This window comes from Neolamprologus multifasciatus, chromosome 12, assembly GCF_963576455.1.
Source record: "Neolamprologus multifasciatus chromosome 12, fNeoMul1.2, whole genome shotgun sequence".
Classification (NCBI taxonomy): domain Eukaryota; kingdom Metazoa; phylum Chordata; class Actinopteri; order Cichliformes; family Cichlidae; genus Neolamprologus; species Neolamprologus multifasciatus.
In genome coordinates, this window is record NC_140450.1 from 20,824,085 (window position 1) to 20,842,229 (window position 18,145).

Below are 18,145 nucleotides of genomic sequence, written 5' to 3' on the forward strand. Positions count from 1 at the left end.
AGGCCATCAGCTCCTAGGAGATTAGCGTGGGGAAGGTGAGAGTTGCCAATAAATCAGTTGGGAGAAAGGGGATTACTTTGGGGGATGCAGTTAATCCAACTGGTAGAAACTGGAGAAGAGAGGAAAAGGTAGGGATCGAGATGGCGAGAAAAAAGATTATTATGAAAGCAAAACAGGAAGCGATAAAATAAATAAATAAATAAATAAGGTGCCAATAAATAAACTTGATTTACATGAATTGAACAGAGTCACGTGGTGGTTTGTCAAAGTCCACCATTCTACATTTTAAATGTTTCATTAAGGCCTGAATTTTGTAATCAGAACAATTTAGCAAACTAGCATGAGTAGAATTAACTTAAATTTCAATTGGATTAAAAAAAAATAAAGAATCCATCCATCCTCTATACATCCCTTTTTTTTTATTGAGATCTGTATTGTAGGGGCCTGGAACCAATCCCAGCTGACATTTAAAGATGTCATTAATTGTTTTCTATTTTTAGGCAATTAAATGTGAACCTGTATACTGACTTTCCACCCAGACCAATGAAGCGTGTAAAGTTTCTATAGAGCCTGCACAAGACTGATTCAGCTAAGACTCTATTGAATGGTACTCGCTGGTAATTTATCATTATTTATTATTCATTTGTGTCTCTTTAAATTTGATATTTCTGATTTGTCAAAATTTCATCATTATTGCATCTCCAAAAGGTAAAATAAAAATAATAAATGAAATTCCTTGGTCTTTGGTCACACCATCATCATGCTCTTGTCAATTCACTGGAACATCTTGCTCCCTGAAAAAAAAAGCCAGACAATATGGAGAGCAATGAGTAGTCCTGTGTGTCAGGAAATAAGACTGGCTCCAAGTATTAAACTGACTATGGTGTGTCCAGGGAGCAGAATCAGGCCTGTATAAGGACGGTTCACCCAAACTCTGGGCTTCACTGGACTCTTCATCTACCCCTAGTACAGCCATTCACCATAACTAAACAGACCAACAACTCTGCTTTCAAGTGTATTTAATAGTAAAAAATATGGGTCACATCTTGAAAATTAGGGTTTCTAAAGCACTATTCACCACCCATGGTCTGGTGTCTTCTTTAATACAGTCCATGGGAAGCTTAATTTGCACAGCAGAATTATATTTAAATATGCTTCTAGTTTCCATTGGACTGTATCTAGAGGCTATGGCATCAGTATGTCCAAACAGCCCAAACAACAACTTAAATCACATAAATGATTGAAATAAACGCCTGCTAAAAGCCTTTAATCCTCTCTAACTTGTTAAGCCCCCTAACTTAATTAGCTGAATGAAAGGTAATGTCCCAGTAGTATTGCCCCTACATCACACCCACGTCCTTCATTAAATTACAGTCAGATGTTGGGCAAGACTGGGTAAAGCCTTCTTTTATGCCCCTGCCAAGGCACTGTAAGCCACAGAACTGGAGGTTAGTCAAGACTTTGTTTTCATAAGGAGTTGTTTCACAGTGTTACGTCTTTGCATCTGGACATACGGCAATTTAGCTTACATGAAAAATTTCCCCCGGGGAAGATTCATCTCATCTTATCTGTTTTGTGTTACTGAGCCAGAAAAATGCAAAAGTATTTGGTAAGCAAGCTGATCCTCTAGGCAAGAATGGAGCAGTGGTCTGACCTCTATGGTCCGTGATCGACAGCAATTAAGTGGATCACCGGTTGTTTATGCCTGCCACATAATTAACCCCTGACCTTGGACACCCATACTTTCTTGGAAGTAATCATGCTATTCGTAATAGTGGTTAGAGTTCCTCTGGGACAGGCTGCTGCTGATATCTTGTGATTCATAGCGACGCTGTAAATGTTTGATCTGATACTGAAAATAGATTGCAATCGATGGGTGAAAAAAACTTAGAAACTTCCCAAAAAACAAGCATATCACCAGTGTAGTAAAATACTAATGTCTTTAGTTAATGGGCTATGTACCAGTGAGGAAGTTACAAGAACAAGAATTTCATGTGTGATGATAATTATTTATAGTGTGCAACTCTTTCAACTAAAGAACATACAGCAGCAACAGTAGATTATGTTATCATTCAGTGGCAAAGGTAGTTTATGTGATATTATATACGGCGCAGGTCAAGCTAGAAGCACGGCACTACTTCAGTTTTGATAAGAACAACATATCTCATGCTGCTCTCCGGCACCCCTTTGTGACTGGTGTGCAATGGTCTTGCTTACTTCTTTTGTGAAAATACATGTATCCCATCTCCCACACGGTTGTTTTAATGTTATGCATCTGCTCATATCTCAGTGGAAAAAATAGCCTTTAAGTGCAGATTTAAGGCTTAGTTGTTATGCCAATTATAAAATCTAAATGCATGATATTATTTTTCTGCCTGCATTTCAGCCTAGAGGTCTTGATTAAATAAGCTTTAGCATATTCTCAGAAACATTATACATTTATGCACATATTGTAAATACAGTAGTTATGTAGAACTTTTTCTTTTTGTGAATTTTTTTGGTGGAAACTTCTATAATCCTTTTGTGCCAACAGGTCCCCAGAAATGCATCTTTGTATATGGACCGTCATCTTTGGATGTCCCAGTCCGGTGAAATGTGTCTAGTCTGTGCTACATGAAGCAAAGACAAGCCCTGTCTCTCCAAGTTGAGTCAGTGATAGAAGACAGAACAAGGAAGTGCCTGTCTCCACTGTCAGTCTGTGCTGTCAGTCTATCCTTTCCTTAGTCATGTGAAGTGACTATCACCACAAAAGGCAGAATTTCTATTAAGGGTCTGATGAAGTCAGTCAACCAGTTAAAAGAGAAACTTCATCCGATGCATCTGTGAAATGTGTAGTCACAGTAATATAGTTGAGATTCTGTTATTCGATTCTCAGCAGCATACCGATTTTATTGATGACTAAAAAACTTCTCATCTCATCCCAGCTTGTTTTCACAGTGGTGCACATGTGCCGTATGTGTCAGGGGAGATGATGATGCATGAAGCTGTGAATGCAGGATTAAGAATAGTGTAATCCAAGGACATGCTTTTTGAAGTGGGATTAGCCTACTGAGAAGTTATTCACAGCAGCACTCCAGAAGCCCTGGAAAAGGTGTCTTAGGATGCACTGCTGAGGTTTAAGTATCTGAGAAGCAAAACACTCATCATTTTGAAGATATGCAGACTGGGGGGGCTCTGCCGAAGCTGGGATGTGCAGAATGTGAAGAGCCCTCAGCCTGGAGGAAGAATGACACTCAGAGTAAGGCCTTAAGTGTCATTTTAAGCTTACAGATGGAGCCTCCAGAGCAGATGTATGAAGGGAATACTGATGAAATTTGGAACAAAAGAGTCTGATCCACAAGCTCCTTGATGTTACTCAGGTACACTTGCTAGAATGCTTAAATGACATGAACGGAAAAGGTAAAAGGAGATGATGGGCAAAGAGGGAAAATCAGAAGAGACATCTACTCTTACAAGGCTACTTTCTGCTCTTATATCTACTTACAAGGTCACAAAAAATACTACAAAAGCTCTTAATACAGAACAAATAAAAATGAAGTGGGAACTGGTGATATCTACCTAACTGGACTACTATTATTGATTTCTTCAAAATCGATAAAACAACAGCCAATTTCTCTCCATGAAAAATATAAATTAATACATAAATAAAGGCAGCGTGTGGCATTGTTGCAAAGTGGAAGCATTTAAGAACGACTGTAACTCAACCACGCAGTGTCAGACCACATAAAGTTACAGATGACATTCACCGAATGGTGAGAGGAAATGTTGATGAAAGTGGTTAATGCTCTGCTGACTCAATAAGTTCCAAACCTCCTTTGGGATTAACATCAGCTGGGAGCTTCGTTGTGTAGTTTTCCATGGCTGTTCGTAAGCCGTACATCACCTTATCTCAGATAGTCTGGTGTAAAGCCACAGGTGGACTCTGGACCAGTGGAGTGACAATTCATGTTTCTCTATCCATCAGTCTAAAGGACAAGTCTGGGTTTGGTGAATGCCAGGGAAACGTTATTTGCCTGACTGCATTGTGCAGATTGTAACATTTGGTGTATTAGAGATAATCCTATTGGGATGTTTTTCTAAGATTGGCCTGGAGCCCCTTAGTTCCAGTGAAAGGAAATCTTAATTCTTCAGCTTACCACAGCATTTTGGACAATCTCATGCTTTCAACTTTGTGGGAACAGTTTGGTGAAAGCCCTTTTCTGTTTGAGCATGACTGTGCCCCAGTGCGCAAAGCAAAGTACATAAAAGTGTGGTTGGATGAGTAACTTGGCTACCCAATACGGAGCCCTAACCCTAACCTCATAAGAAAAATGTGATAAACTAGTAATGAGACTGTGAGCTAGGCTCTCTTGTCCAACATCAACTCTATATTATTGGCTATGAGTTTAGAATCTTGGGTTATCCAAGCTCCTGTGGGTGCCCAGTCCTTTCGTCCACAGTGTATTTCTAAACCTAAAGTGATACGTAAGCTAGTACAACAACACAGGCCTGCTTTAAAAAACCAAAAATCATAACCAGCTGTAACAATTCTCAGGAGCACAGGCAGCAAGACAAAAAATCCAGATGGGGAGCAGGCAGAAGGTGAGTCTACAAACTGACCGAATGTCATAGACAAACAAGACAACCTCACAGTACAGTTGAAGTTGGGGCCCCTGGGGTGAATGACTGACTGACTGGACACACAGATGTAATAACCAGATAGACAAAAGGTGCAGAAGAAAACACAGGTAAGACTAACCAAGGTGAGGGCAGACAACTTAAACTGAATGAAAACAACAATTCAAATCCTGACACAGGCTTGCTGACTGTGGTGAAGCAATTTTTCAGTTTCTTTAGTAATGGCTGTCACATCTGACAGTCAGTGAACAACGATGGTCAATGACAATGTCCGTTAGCCAAACCCTCTTTTTAACATCAATGACAACCTCAATTCTTTAAGATATAAAGACAAATTAGTGTGCTGATTTCCAGCTCCACTGGAGTAGCTTTGAGAGATTACCAACTGCCACTCAGTTCATCCTGCCTAAAACAACTCATCTCCCTTTGAGCTCCCTATCTGTTTTTTTAATTGGCTGCCCCTCTCCTGACAGTGCTTGTGAGCACTGTTGCTATGAAGGTGAGGAAAACAAAGTGTTAAGCCACTAAAACAGGATTCCTCTTTTTGTAATAGAAAATTGCAAATTTTCATATTCCTACAGTGCACACATGTATAAGCTATCTCATCCAGAATATAAGAATGGACAGCACAAACCGAGTAAGGCCATGGCCATAAAATTATTAGTGCATTGAGGCTCTTTGGCTCATTGAGATACTAGACATCCCGAGGCTTTGAGCATATATATTCCCCATTAACTGACAAATTTAGCTTTGCATAGTCGCATTTAACACATCTCAGATTTCTTACATATATATCAAACTAAAAAGTGTTCAGAAATGAAAAAGTAATTTCTTTGCTGAAGAAGCTGATTCAAGGTCAAAATGTATCTCTTATTTGCTGCTTTCAAAGAATTCAGCAGCATTGTATTACCCAACTTTTTATGTCACTGCAGACATTAAAACTATATTTGAACCATTTCTGTCGCTATCTAAAATTTGGTCGGCCTTCTTTTTCAAATGTCAAGTCCATTCTGCTGTCCTACATGACACCAATTTCTTGGTGCGTGTCAGATCAAGTCCTATTTTCCTCGTGGTAGTGGCACAACATCCTATATCCCATGTACCCTCCATGTACACCGGTGGTGTTATTACTATTGTCATTACCCCACTTGGCTCCTTTAATGCAAATACACATTTCTTATTTTCTTTGCTTTTTGTTTTAAGATTAATCATGGATTATCATCATCATCATCATCATATGTCAAACTATTATTTTAATGGAAACATGACTGTTTCTGGCAAAGTTCTCAGTTATTAGTTATTGTGATATTTGAAAAATAAAACATGCCAAGAAAAAATTTAGATGATTACCAAACTCATCTGTGAATCATGCCTGTTCTAAATGTTGTGCCACTCTCTAAGGAAAACAATTGGTAGAAGAAGCAGAATTAATGAACTGAGGACCTTGGATATAATACTATTATAACAGTGATTTTTTTTTTAACTTACTTACTTTTTTACTTAATTATCTTTGTTTGCTTTTTACATTCTACCCTGGGTAGAAAAAGTCCAGTGAATGACCAACATCTACCTGGGTGAAATGAAAGCATTTATAAAATAGTGAAATACACTTTCAGCTTTGTGAATAAGTGCTTTCAGCAGAGAGAAATTTGACACTAATATTTTTGACTTATTTGAATTCTGACCCTTTTCTGACATAATTATGTCTCTAACACAACCATGATTGCTTTACTAAAAAACATTACCACTGTCATTTATTCATTTAACATCATCAAAAAGAAATACATCACGATATCACCATGTTATGGCTTAAATGCTCCACATTCTCATGACCATGAATGTAATATCTTTTATGTGTCACACTGAATGAACTCCACCTGCAGGAAAATAACACTGACACTGATTTGGCCCACACTGACCATCCTGAAATAATGCAGCTCTAGTCAAGCACAACATTTATCAGTGTTTTGTTTGGGCTGGCACTGGCAGCCAAAAGCCCTGGGTAGAATGGAGTCTGACTATTTTCGCCATCTGGGATTTGGAATTGCATCTCTATTTATGCTTTGGCCAACCGCCAACATGGCCCATCTTTACTGCAGAGGCCAGGAGGCGCCAACGCAGCTCAACTGACTGAGGGGGCCTCACACAATTAGGCCCTGGTAACAGCTCGTTCACTAACAACTCCTCTACAGGAACAATAAACCAGGTGACTGCGTGCACAGCGCTGCAAACTAAGAAAATAGAAATGCCCAAACACCTTTGCAGCTTTACTCGTCTCATTATTTTTCACCTGTTTCTTTTCATAACATCCACAGATCACATTTCCAAGGCAGTTTTTTTTTTGTAGTTCTGTTTCCTTCTTGACATTTTCTCATTTAATCTCAATGCACTAAGTTAAGAAAATACAGGCTCTGACAAACCCATCCTGAGCTTTTAAAGCAGTGAAATGCTCTATCAGTACTGTTAAAGGAGATGTAACCAACTGTAGGTCACCAGCAGATCTTCCAGGCTTCAGTTACCCTGGTAACCCTCTGATGTATTTACCACCTTGTCTTATATCAATCAGCAGCATCCTTTCCACTCATTGTTAGTCGCTTCAGTTATTCATCTGCACGTTGAGAAAAGTTTAACTCGGGACCTGCCAGCTTCACATCTTCTTCTCCTGTTGTCACATGAAGTTGAAGAATGTCACTGTGCATCGCATCTTGTGTGGATGCCCCTGAAGGTCGAAAGATTTTGTAGATTCTTCAGCTTTTTATGTATTTACTATGTTTTGTTAAGTTGTAACTTCAGTTTTATTTAACGTACAGTTTGTTTTTGTACTGTCTGTACTGATTCAAATACCAAATGTATTTTATTTTACTTCGTGAGTAATGCTTGTAAAAAGTGACATAAAGAACTGCCAAAGTGACAGGAAACACTAGAAGGTTATGTTTCTCTTACAGCACTGCACTTCAGGACACTAGTCTGACCATTTTACAAAGCTTCACCTTCCTCAAGGCATTCTGTGCAATTATATTTTGTTTTAACAGCAATGTTATGCTGTGCTGTAATTTTGCTGGCAATGCACCAGCTTGCTGACAAGGACAGGTCATTTTACTCAAAATATATTTCTACAGGCATTTTAATTTCAATGGATCTGCAGAAGTGATTGCTCACTGAAGACATGTGGGGGAGGTGAGGTATCACAATTATATGATTTCAGGCCATGGTGCTAAATATGTATAGTATAAAAATGTCCATAAAACATAACAAGGATCAGGGGCCAAAAATATCTAGCGTCTAGCGCTATTCTATGTATTCAATAAACCTGAGGAAAAACAGCTGTCAGTTTGATCTACCACGCAGGCAACTCCACCTTAAAGGCTAAGTAAAATACTGGTGTCAGAGGCACAGAAAAAGCGCTCCTAAACACCTTGATTCTAGCTTGTTTCCCCAGCTTGTTATCCAAACTGCCCTCTGACAGAGGCGAGATAGGGTCAGCTCCTCCAGGAATGAAGAGACAGAGACAGCAGGATACCCAAGGAAATAGACATTTGAAGTACAAGGCTCATCTTTGGCCGGGTTTCCCTCTTTGTGAAAGCATGCCGACACACACCCACAACACACACAGATAACAGAGTATAGACTCAATAAAAGCCAACCAGAAAGGTATATACATTTTTTATGCTTTTTTTTGTTGGCTCTTATTAGAGTATAGTTTACAAAACTGCAAAGTGTGTTACATGTGTTCCACTTTATGACTTGACCTGTCTACTATCTGCCTGTCTGTCTAATACTTATTGAGGATTCAGTCCACTAACAATGAAAAGTCCCCAAAGAATCACTCACTTTTACTATAAAGAGAAAAAGACAATAAAATAAAATCAAGTCATACAAACAAAAGGCTTTGGCAGTCAAAACATAGTCAATACATATTGATTTCTGGGTGCAGATATACAAGAAATTCATTCACCCAGTTTATGAGAATCACTGCTCTTGTGTAGCAAAACTATCTTTCCACTCACCTACATGTTCTTTACAAACAGAGGACCCTTGAGGGAAACCAAAGGGAGACACAAATGGTATTAACCTTCAACAAAGTAGCGTTATAAAACTGAGACTTAAATTAGATGCAACATCAGGAGTTACCCAAAGAATGGTGAAAATAGCTTCTACTACAAAAGCATTAATGTGTATGTAAAGACGGTTGCATCACATAAAACGATGCCCTACTCATGTTCAACGTCCTGCAAAATACAAATGAAGGGGAGTAGTTTTGTCACTATCACTGGTGTTACTGTTATTACGGCGATGAAGACACAAATGGGTTTTGGTTTTATCACGCGCACACACATGTAATGAACTGTGCAGCTCCCATAGACTATCTATAGACTAGATTAACTCCAAAAACCCATACAGGGAGTGATTCCTTTGGAGAGCCCACGGTTAGCTCAGACATCTACTCATTTCATTTTCATTTCACAGAGTAAAGACCTTTTTCTTTTCTAAATGTCTCAATCTTTTCAACCAAACCCTGTGCGTAGGGCTTGGAAGCAAATCTGCTGTACGTAACAACCATCAATTGTTCAATCATGGTGCACCATTGTGGAATATTACTGTTGAGTTACAATACTCACACTGTAGCCCAAAAACAGTAATGGAAGAGAATGTGTGTATTTATTTATTGTAAAAGCTGGAATAGCACCAATACAAAATGACAGAAGAATGTAAACTCACAAATGCTATTGTAAAGTTAGAGGTTGAAAAACTGAAACATTGAAACAAATGTACACGTGTAAATTCTTATTAACCTATGAATCCTCTTAATTATTATTCCTACAGCTTTTTTCCAAATTGTTATTTGGAACCAGAAAGCAAATAAAAACTGTCAATAACACACACACTACTCAAACTGGGTGAGAGTTCCCACCAACTCTGGATTTGACTGAAGCCTCCTCACATGCCAAGTGTAACCTCGTTATAAAGCAGGAGACGAATCCCTTATCTCAACAGTGGAAATAATCACACATCTGTCAAGTAAGCTAGTGTTGGTTATATTACAAAAATGACACACATCTGCTTCTAGTACGCCATTTACACAGAAACCCCAAGAGTGGCTTATTCACCAGGAGCCCATCAGCCACTCTGAAGAAGCCACTGTCACACTCAGCAAGTCCAAGAGATCTAGTCTGCTACAGGCAACACACACACACACACACACACACACACACACTCTCATGGTTCCATCATTTCAGGACATTACACTAACTTACAGTCATATTCTGGAGACTTAGCCTATCCATAAGCAGTTCCCTGATGCTGACAATAACCTAAAAATAAAACTACCCAAGCCTTAAACCAAGTCCTAATGAGTTTGATTATAAGTATTTGCCTTTTAAACTCTAAAAGTAAAGCAAATGCCACAATGGGATTATGTAAAACACATTTATGCCGCTAAACACACGCACTACTTGTGTATGGCATGCTAACATAAAAACTGTATTTTATTCTTTGGTTTATTTTTCCTTTACTGATTGCTTCCCTCCCTCGAGAACAACGTAGTGGACGCAGGTAGGACGATACAGACATTCTCTTTTGCTTTCAAATTTCATACAATCTACCATTTTAGATGTTCATCTGTATTTATTCGCACAGAAGAAAAAGAACATAGAAGGCATCACAATGTTGGATTTACTGACACCAGTTATTGAAGTCTGTAAAGAGGAATTCTACTGTTTGATGCTTAAAGGGAAAAAAAAGACCAAATGTGCAGTAAGCCGAAACAAAACGACTGCTGGCCCACAGGCAGGGCAATCTTTTTATTTTGATCTACAGGCACGCTCTCTGCTGATCATCGGCGTCTGTCGGTTTGGCTCTGTGCTTGTGGTCACTTCTTTGAATGTCTGCTGGACTTACAGACCCTTCCCCCAGGATCCTCTACACTCATCTCAGCCTGTAAACGCAGCTTTCCAGCCACAGACTGTGAGCAGTGGGTGGGCTGTGAGACTGAATGTAATGTTGAGACGGTGTCAGGAAATGGCAGCGTTTCCCACACAGCTCTGTATCACAGCAATCTAACAACAGGGAGAAGCTCGAAGCTGGAGGTGTTCACAGTGGTTCTGAGGCCACTTTGCAGTGGTAGGACACATTGTTTTTGAGATCTTTGATACAATGATGAATTTGGGAAGACAGAAAAACGTAACTTTATTGGCGTATTGACAAGCAGACTGGAATAAAGCGACACAAATGTCTTGCCTTCGTCCTTTGAACACATATACAAGTTTTAGTGAGAAAAACAAAGTGGTGCTACAAGTTAGTCATGCTAATTTATTCATATAAAAATAACTGCAGTGCAGATTAGCATAATTTCAGTGAAATTGTTGTAACACTGAGGCTGTTAAGACGACACCAATTTATAGCTACAAGTACAGACCTCGGGCACTGTGACTAAATCCATGCCTCTGTTTATTTTGAAAACAGTTGAACTTTCTATGGACAAAGTCCTTTTTCAACAAACTTTTTCACTGACTTAAGTTGCACTTAAATCTGTCATAATCCATTTAACTAAGCCTGCCCTGAAAATACTTTTTTTTTAGACTTGAAGTGCAAATCTGCCCTTAAACATAATTCAGCTATACTGCTTATATGATCTAAGACAGTAAGTGGATTTCTGCATGCGACCGACTTTCCCCTGGAGCGATAAACAAAATAGCAACTGTACTTTGTGAAGCTGATTTTGTGGACGCAGAGACAATTCGGAGCATCATTTGCTGGAAATATGGGCCTGTTTGCTGGTTAGAAGTGTTTCTATTTGATAAAATAAAATCCACTGTGGACAAAAAACATATGCACAGTCCACGTGTTCGACACTCGTACCTCTCCCGGGAGTCCCAGCAGTGACTGCGTTAACATTATTGATGAGGTGTAAAGCCCAAGCATATGTAGATCTATTAATGATGTGATGCTTGCTCGAAACTTGAATAAAAGTTTCCTTTTATTTGAATAAAACATGTGTGTGAGCATCTAGCAACTTTGACATGCAGAGTAAAGAGGCAGGGATCAAACCGCTAACCTCCTGATTATTAGACAGCCTGTTCTACCTCCTGAGCCACAGCTGGCTGATCCTTTTTATCCCAATATCTCTTAAAAAAACATTATGCTGGTTGTTTAATCCTGAGTGTGATGCTCAGGTTGTGTTTATCTTTTAAACACAGCCACAAAAGGCTAAGGAAGTCTTCGTGTGTCATTCTGATGTTTGCTGAAGTCACTTTAATAGTGCAGCTTCACAATTTGAAGGAGATAACAGCTGCTTCAATCTTGGCGAGAGCCCACCAGACCTGCTCTGCCTCACTTTACTGTACTCTCTCGGTGCTCTCTACAGGAGGCTTTCTATTTTCCTCTCTCTGCCATCACAAAATGCTGTAGATGTGCAGTTACAGGCTCACCTCCCGCGATGCCAAGGCAGGTACAGTGGGGCAAAAAAGTATTTAGTCAGCCACCGATTGTGCAAGTTCCCCCACTTAAAATGATGACAGAGGTCAGTAATTTGCACCAGAGGTACACTTCAACTGTGAGAGACAGAATGTGAAAAAAAAATCCATGAATTCACATGGTAGGATTTGTAAAGAATTTATTCGTAAATCAGGGTGGAAAATAAGTATTTGGTCACCTCAAACAAGGAAAATCCCTGGCTCTCACAGACCTGTAACGTCTTCTGTAAGAAGCTTTTCTGTCCCCCACTCGTTACCTGTATGAATGGCACCTGTTTGACCTCATCATCTGTATAAAAGACACCTGTCCACAGCCTCAACCAGTCAGACTCCAAACTCCGCCATGGCCAAGACCAAAGAGCTTTCGAAGGACACCAGGAAAAGAATTGTAGACCTGCACCAGACTGGGAAGAGTGAATCTACAATAGGCAAGCAGCTTGGTGTGAAAAAATCAACTGTGGGAGCAATCATCAGAAAATGGAAGACATACAAGACCACTGATAATCTCCCTCGATCTGGGGCTCCACGCAAGATCTCATCCCGTGGGGTCAAAATGATCATGAGAACGGTGAGCAAAGATCCCAGAACCACACGGGGGGACCTGGTGAATGACCTGCAGAGAGCTGGGACCAAAGTAACAAAGGTCACCATCAGTAACACACTACAACGGCAGGGAATCAAATCCCGCAGTGCCAGACGTGTTCCGCTGCTGAAGCCAGTGCATGTCCAGGCCCGTCTGAAGTTTGCCAGAGAGCACATGGATGATACAGCAGAGGATTGGGAGAATGTCATGTGGTCAGATGAAACCAAAGTAGAACTTTTTGGTATAAACTCAACTCGTCGTGTTTGGAGGAAGAAGAATACTGAGTTGCATCCCAAGAACACCATACCTACTGTGAAGCATGGGGGTGGAAACATCATGCTATGGGGCTGTTTTTCTGCCAAGGGGACAGGACGACTGATCCGTGTTAAGGACAGAATGAATGGGGCCAAGTATCGTGACATTTTGAGCCAAAACCTCCTTCCATCAGTGAGAACTTTGAAGATGAAACGAGGCTGGGTCTTCCAACATGACAATGATCCAAAACACACCGCCCGGGCAACAAAGGAGTGGCTCCGTAAGAAGCATTTGAAAGTCCTGGAGTGGCCTAGCCAGTCTCCAGACCTCAACCCCATAGAAAATCTGTGGCGGGAGTTGAAAGTCCGTGTTGCTCGGCGACAGCCCCAAAACATCACTGCTCTTGAGAAGATCTGCATGGAGGAATGGGCCAAAATACCAGCTACTGTGTGTGCAAACCTGGTAAAGACCTATAGTAAACGTTTGACCTCTGTTATTGCCAACAAAGGTTATGTTACAAAGTATTGAGTTGTATTTTTGTTATTGACCAAATACTTATTTTCCACCCTGATTTACGAATAAATTCTTTACAAATCCTACCATGTGAATTCATGGATTTTTTTTTTCACATTCTGTCTCTCACAGTTGAAGTGTACCTCTGGTGCAAATTACTGACCTCTGTCATCATTTTAAGTGGGGGAACTTGCACAATCGGTGGCTGACTAAATACTTTTTTGCCCCACTGTAACTGGAGTGCTGCTAAGGTGAAGGGGTGCTGTGCTGTAGCTGACAAGCACAAGCTGTTGTTGTAGTCAAATAACCACTGTCATTTACTCATTCATGCTGCCTCGGGTTTTAGTGCTGTTATCTTAGGCAGTAAATTGAGCACAAAAAAAACAGACAAGGGTGGAAAAAGTCACATCTTCGTTTTTCTTTTTGGAAAATCAAATCGGAAAGGTGGAGAGTCTGAGGACAGACACACAAGAATCACACAACAAACAAATAAGTAATGATCTCCGGATGCCTCCTTACTCGCTCCGAAATACACTAATCAGGTCAATAAATAGGCTACGAGACATACCATGCAGAGGGAGTTATGGAGTCTCTTTTTTTCTTCATGTGCTGATGAAAGTCAGTCTTCGTTCAGCCCCCAGGTGAACTAACTAACAGTAATTGTTCCCTGCGGCTTTACATCAGGCCACAGCCATAAACAGTGGCTGATTATTTTGTGGCAAGAGGTTTGTGAGGTGGCGGGTCTAGGATTATAGGAATACGATACATGAACAGATAAAGGGGTTGAATAAAAATAACTAAAGCTTTTCACAATTTTTCCACCAATCAATCCGGATCTGTTGATGTTTTATAGAAAGAAAGCCAAAGAAACATATTGATCCACGAGCACGAGGTGGCAACTATTGAAAGGACCTGCAGGCTATGAAAGATTGGAGGAAGATCGAATGAGAAAGAGAGCACTTGCCATCTAAGAAACAGTTTAGCCCAATTAAACTGTTAATTCTTTTATCTTTCTTTTTTAAACAGGGTCTTTATTCAGTACATTTCTGCTTGAAAAGAACTTTATCTACTGCCTTTAACTTTGGATTTTTCAAAAGCAGGCATCACTGCATCACATCAAAGGATTGTTTTAGTAAACTAAACATAAAACGTGTATGTTACGCATGACTTTATCACAACTTTCTTAGAGCAGGAATAAAAATGCCTACAGTTTATACAACATTTGTCCTTGACAGACTGAGAACGTGTGCTCTAAAAATGATCTGCAACCTCATGACGTCTGAGGCAATCAGTCCCAATCTTCACACTGTGACAGCTCATTACGGCGCTTGGCTACTTGCCCAATAAGGCTGCATTTGTTCTCCTGTCACCACAGGGACATGACGCCACACTATCTGAAAGATGAATGACTTTGTGATGATAATGACTATAATAATAAAAGAAATGACACTAACCAAAGGAAAGCCACGGCTTTCAGACGAGATTGAGACAGACTAAGAATTGCTTTAAAACCCAACCTAATGCAATCACAATAAAATTCACCTCATCTTTGACAGCCCAGAGACAAAATACTCTATCTTTTACTTTCATATGACGTGGCTGAGTGAAATCAAGCTTGTCAAACTTTGTGTTAACTGCACAGTTAGTGTGCCAGCACGCTGTCATCACCTTCAGCAGTGATACTTGAGCATCTGACCTGAATGTGAAAATCTCATCACCTCGGGAAGAGTCGAAAACATCTAAGTTCTAAAAATAAGAAATGTAATTAAAAAAAAAAAAAAGCAAATTTGTCTGAAAAAACTTGGAGTTGCCTCTGTGCAACTATTTCTCTTCCATTTTTGGTCGTAATAAATAAAACATTACTTTATTTTAGTCATTAGAAGTCCACAAAGGAGGCTTATCTAGGGTATGCTCATTGGCTGCAGACTTGTGACTTAGAACCAATGAGTGTGCAGATTGACTCCTCATCCTCGCATCCAGTTTCAAAACGCCAACAACTGTGAAAATGCTTTTCTCAAGGCTTCAAAATGGGACAAACCAAATGTCACAAGTGATAAAAGCTGTCACTGCTAACATTTAGCATGTAGAAATAGTTTCCAAAGAGCACCCACTCTCTGCAATGTTTCTTCCACAAAAACTGTTGAGCCCAGTGGCTGCGAGAAGAAGTGTGGGGGGCATAACACTGAATAATGCAACATAATCACCTCGTTATGAAGCCGTGTGGCACAAACAGAATAACCGCACAAAGAGAAAAGCTACAACGGCAAGAAAGCACTAAAAGGTTAACTACATTTTCATACAATAATGGATGACTTAGCCTACCATAATTAATTTCCTTTTTTTAATATGTAATCAACAGTAACAGCAGACTAATACGATATGTCAGCTTAACAGTAGCTTTAAATTAAAACTTCTGTCTATTAAAATATCCCCTGTGCTTAGGCAAAGGTAATACAATCAATTTATTTTATTATCGCTTTATAGCTATCTACCAAACTAGTGACTAGGGGATCTCCCATCTGTTCATCTTTCCTTAACTGCTAGTACAATTTACAGTCAAGACTCTGGCTACAACCTAGACGGGTCACCGGTCGATCAGAGGGTCAACACAGAGACACAGACAAACGTTTAGTCTCATATCCACACCTAACAATTAATCTAGCATGTCTTTGAACTGGCTGAGGGCAAACCAAACTCAACATAATAAGTCACCGGTTAACCAGGAGGTTTGGAACCAATAACCTTTTTTCTCTTAACCAGTGAACTAACCCAGTATCAAATACTGCATTTTTCCCCTTCACTACATTAACTGTGAATAAAACTGTCCACCAGTAATGAAACTGTTTCATACATTTTCCAAATTGTGAAGGTGCACAATATGCCTTTCAGCTTATCGTGCATTAAAGCCAGTATCTTACCATTATTAAGCCAGCTAAACTGTCATTATACGTGTCACTTTATAATTTAATTGCAGGAATTACCCAGAAACAGATTTGCTTATTAATGTCTCCCTCCTGTCTCTCTCACGACTCTCTGCCATTCAGACGATGTCCATGAGTAAAATTGGCAGACTTTAATGTGTATTCAGACTGTATCGAATCAGTTTCCCACCACCCCAGGGCATAATAGGAAACAATAACTGAATTATGACATGAATGATAGCCAATTGCTCACACTTCAGGCTGGAGACAAACTCGATGACATAACATTGATCTACTGACTCCTTCTATTTCCTTTTCTGTTTTATGCCTGACACTGACCAGTGCAGCATAAAAAACAATTTCTTTTATGAGTTAAAAAAAAAAAACACATTTCTGTCTTTTTTAACCTTGGCGCACATCTTTTGTTAGGCATTGGTTAACATCTCTCCATGCTCTCTCTCTCCCTCTCTCTCTCTATACAAATCCTCTCTCTTACAAACTAAGAAGGAGCCATCATGCCACACGGTTTGCACCATGATACATTAAAGCCATTACTTACAAGCACACCGGCAGTGAAGGACAACTGTGTTATGCAGGCTAATACAATGCTCAGCCAAGCACACACAGAGGCAGGAAAGCCACAGAACTTGGCCTATATATCATACTGCGGGATTTAGCAAGATTTTGGCACACACAGAGAAAGCTATATGCTACGTCTAAATCACGGGAGTCAATCGAAAAGTGAAAATGTAAAGGTCTGCATTAATTGTCTGCTGATACAATTATTATGTCCATCAATTTATTTTCTTTTGCTTATACAATTTAGGGTCACAATTGTGCTGGTGCTAATCCCAGCTGCTATAGGACAATAGTTGGGGTACATGGTAGACAGGCTGTCAACCTACTGACGGCTAACAGAGAGACAGAAAGACATTCACAGATACAGCAAGTTTAGAATCATCAATCAGCCTAATGCACATTTATTTGTACTAATTCGTTTGTACCCCTCAGGTATAAAAAGCTGATGGGGTATTGTCACCCTGCCTGAGGGGCAGGTAGGAGAACGAGAACGAAGTGAGTGAAATAGTTTCAAATTGACACAACTGTGCATCTACAAAAACATCTCGAATGTGGAAAAATCTCAGTGACCTCAGACTCGGGGACAAGAGGTAAGGGTTTCTGAAAATCTTGTGAGTGCGATAACTCAAGTAGGACGTCACCTGGGATTTTTTAAAATTGATACGATTGATGCATCTCCTAAAAATCTCAGACAAGTGTGAATCCTCACTCAGAGTGACTGAGTTCAAGGTCGGAGGTCAATGTTTCTGAAAATTACCTTTCTAACTAATACAATAGGCACATCTGCCAGGAGGCTGAGGGGTAGTACCCGTGGCCACTAGTTTTATTGTTTGAAAATATTTAGTTTTAGTTCTGTTTTTATTTAGTTTAACAAAATTTCTTTTTCTAGGTTTTTAGTTTATTCTTTGTGGGTTCTGTCCTCCAAGGTTAACTAGGAATAAACTTAAACAAAACGTCCTAACGCTTCACAGAAGGGCCTTAGCTGGCCATTTGCTTTAAACTCAGGACCTTCTTGCTGTGAGGCAACGGTGCTAACCAACACACCACCATGCTACCTCACATTTGTATGACTTTTCATTTTCAAATAAATAGTCTAATTTGCTCAGCTTAAGCGGTCCTGTTTAATAACAGACCATTTTTGTAAGAGCAGCTACAAGTATTATTAACATTTTTGTTATTAAATTGACTGCAAAAACTGCTGAGAC

General features: G+C 39.7%; 1 protein-coding gene across 3 annotated transcripts in view; it reads right to left on the reverse strand.

The window, feature by feature from the left end:
• The window catches only part of edil3a (EGF like and discoidin domains 3a), a 124,431-nt gene that overhangs the window by 63,980 nt on the left and 42,306 nt on the right, over window positions 1–18,145 (reverse strand). The gene's annotated exons all lie outside the window — the stretch shown is intronic.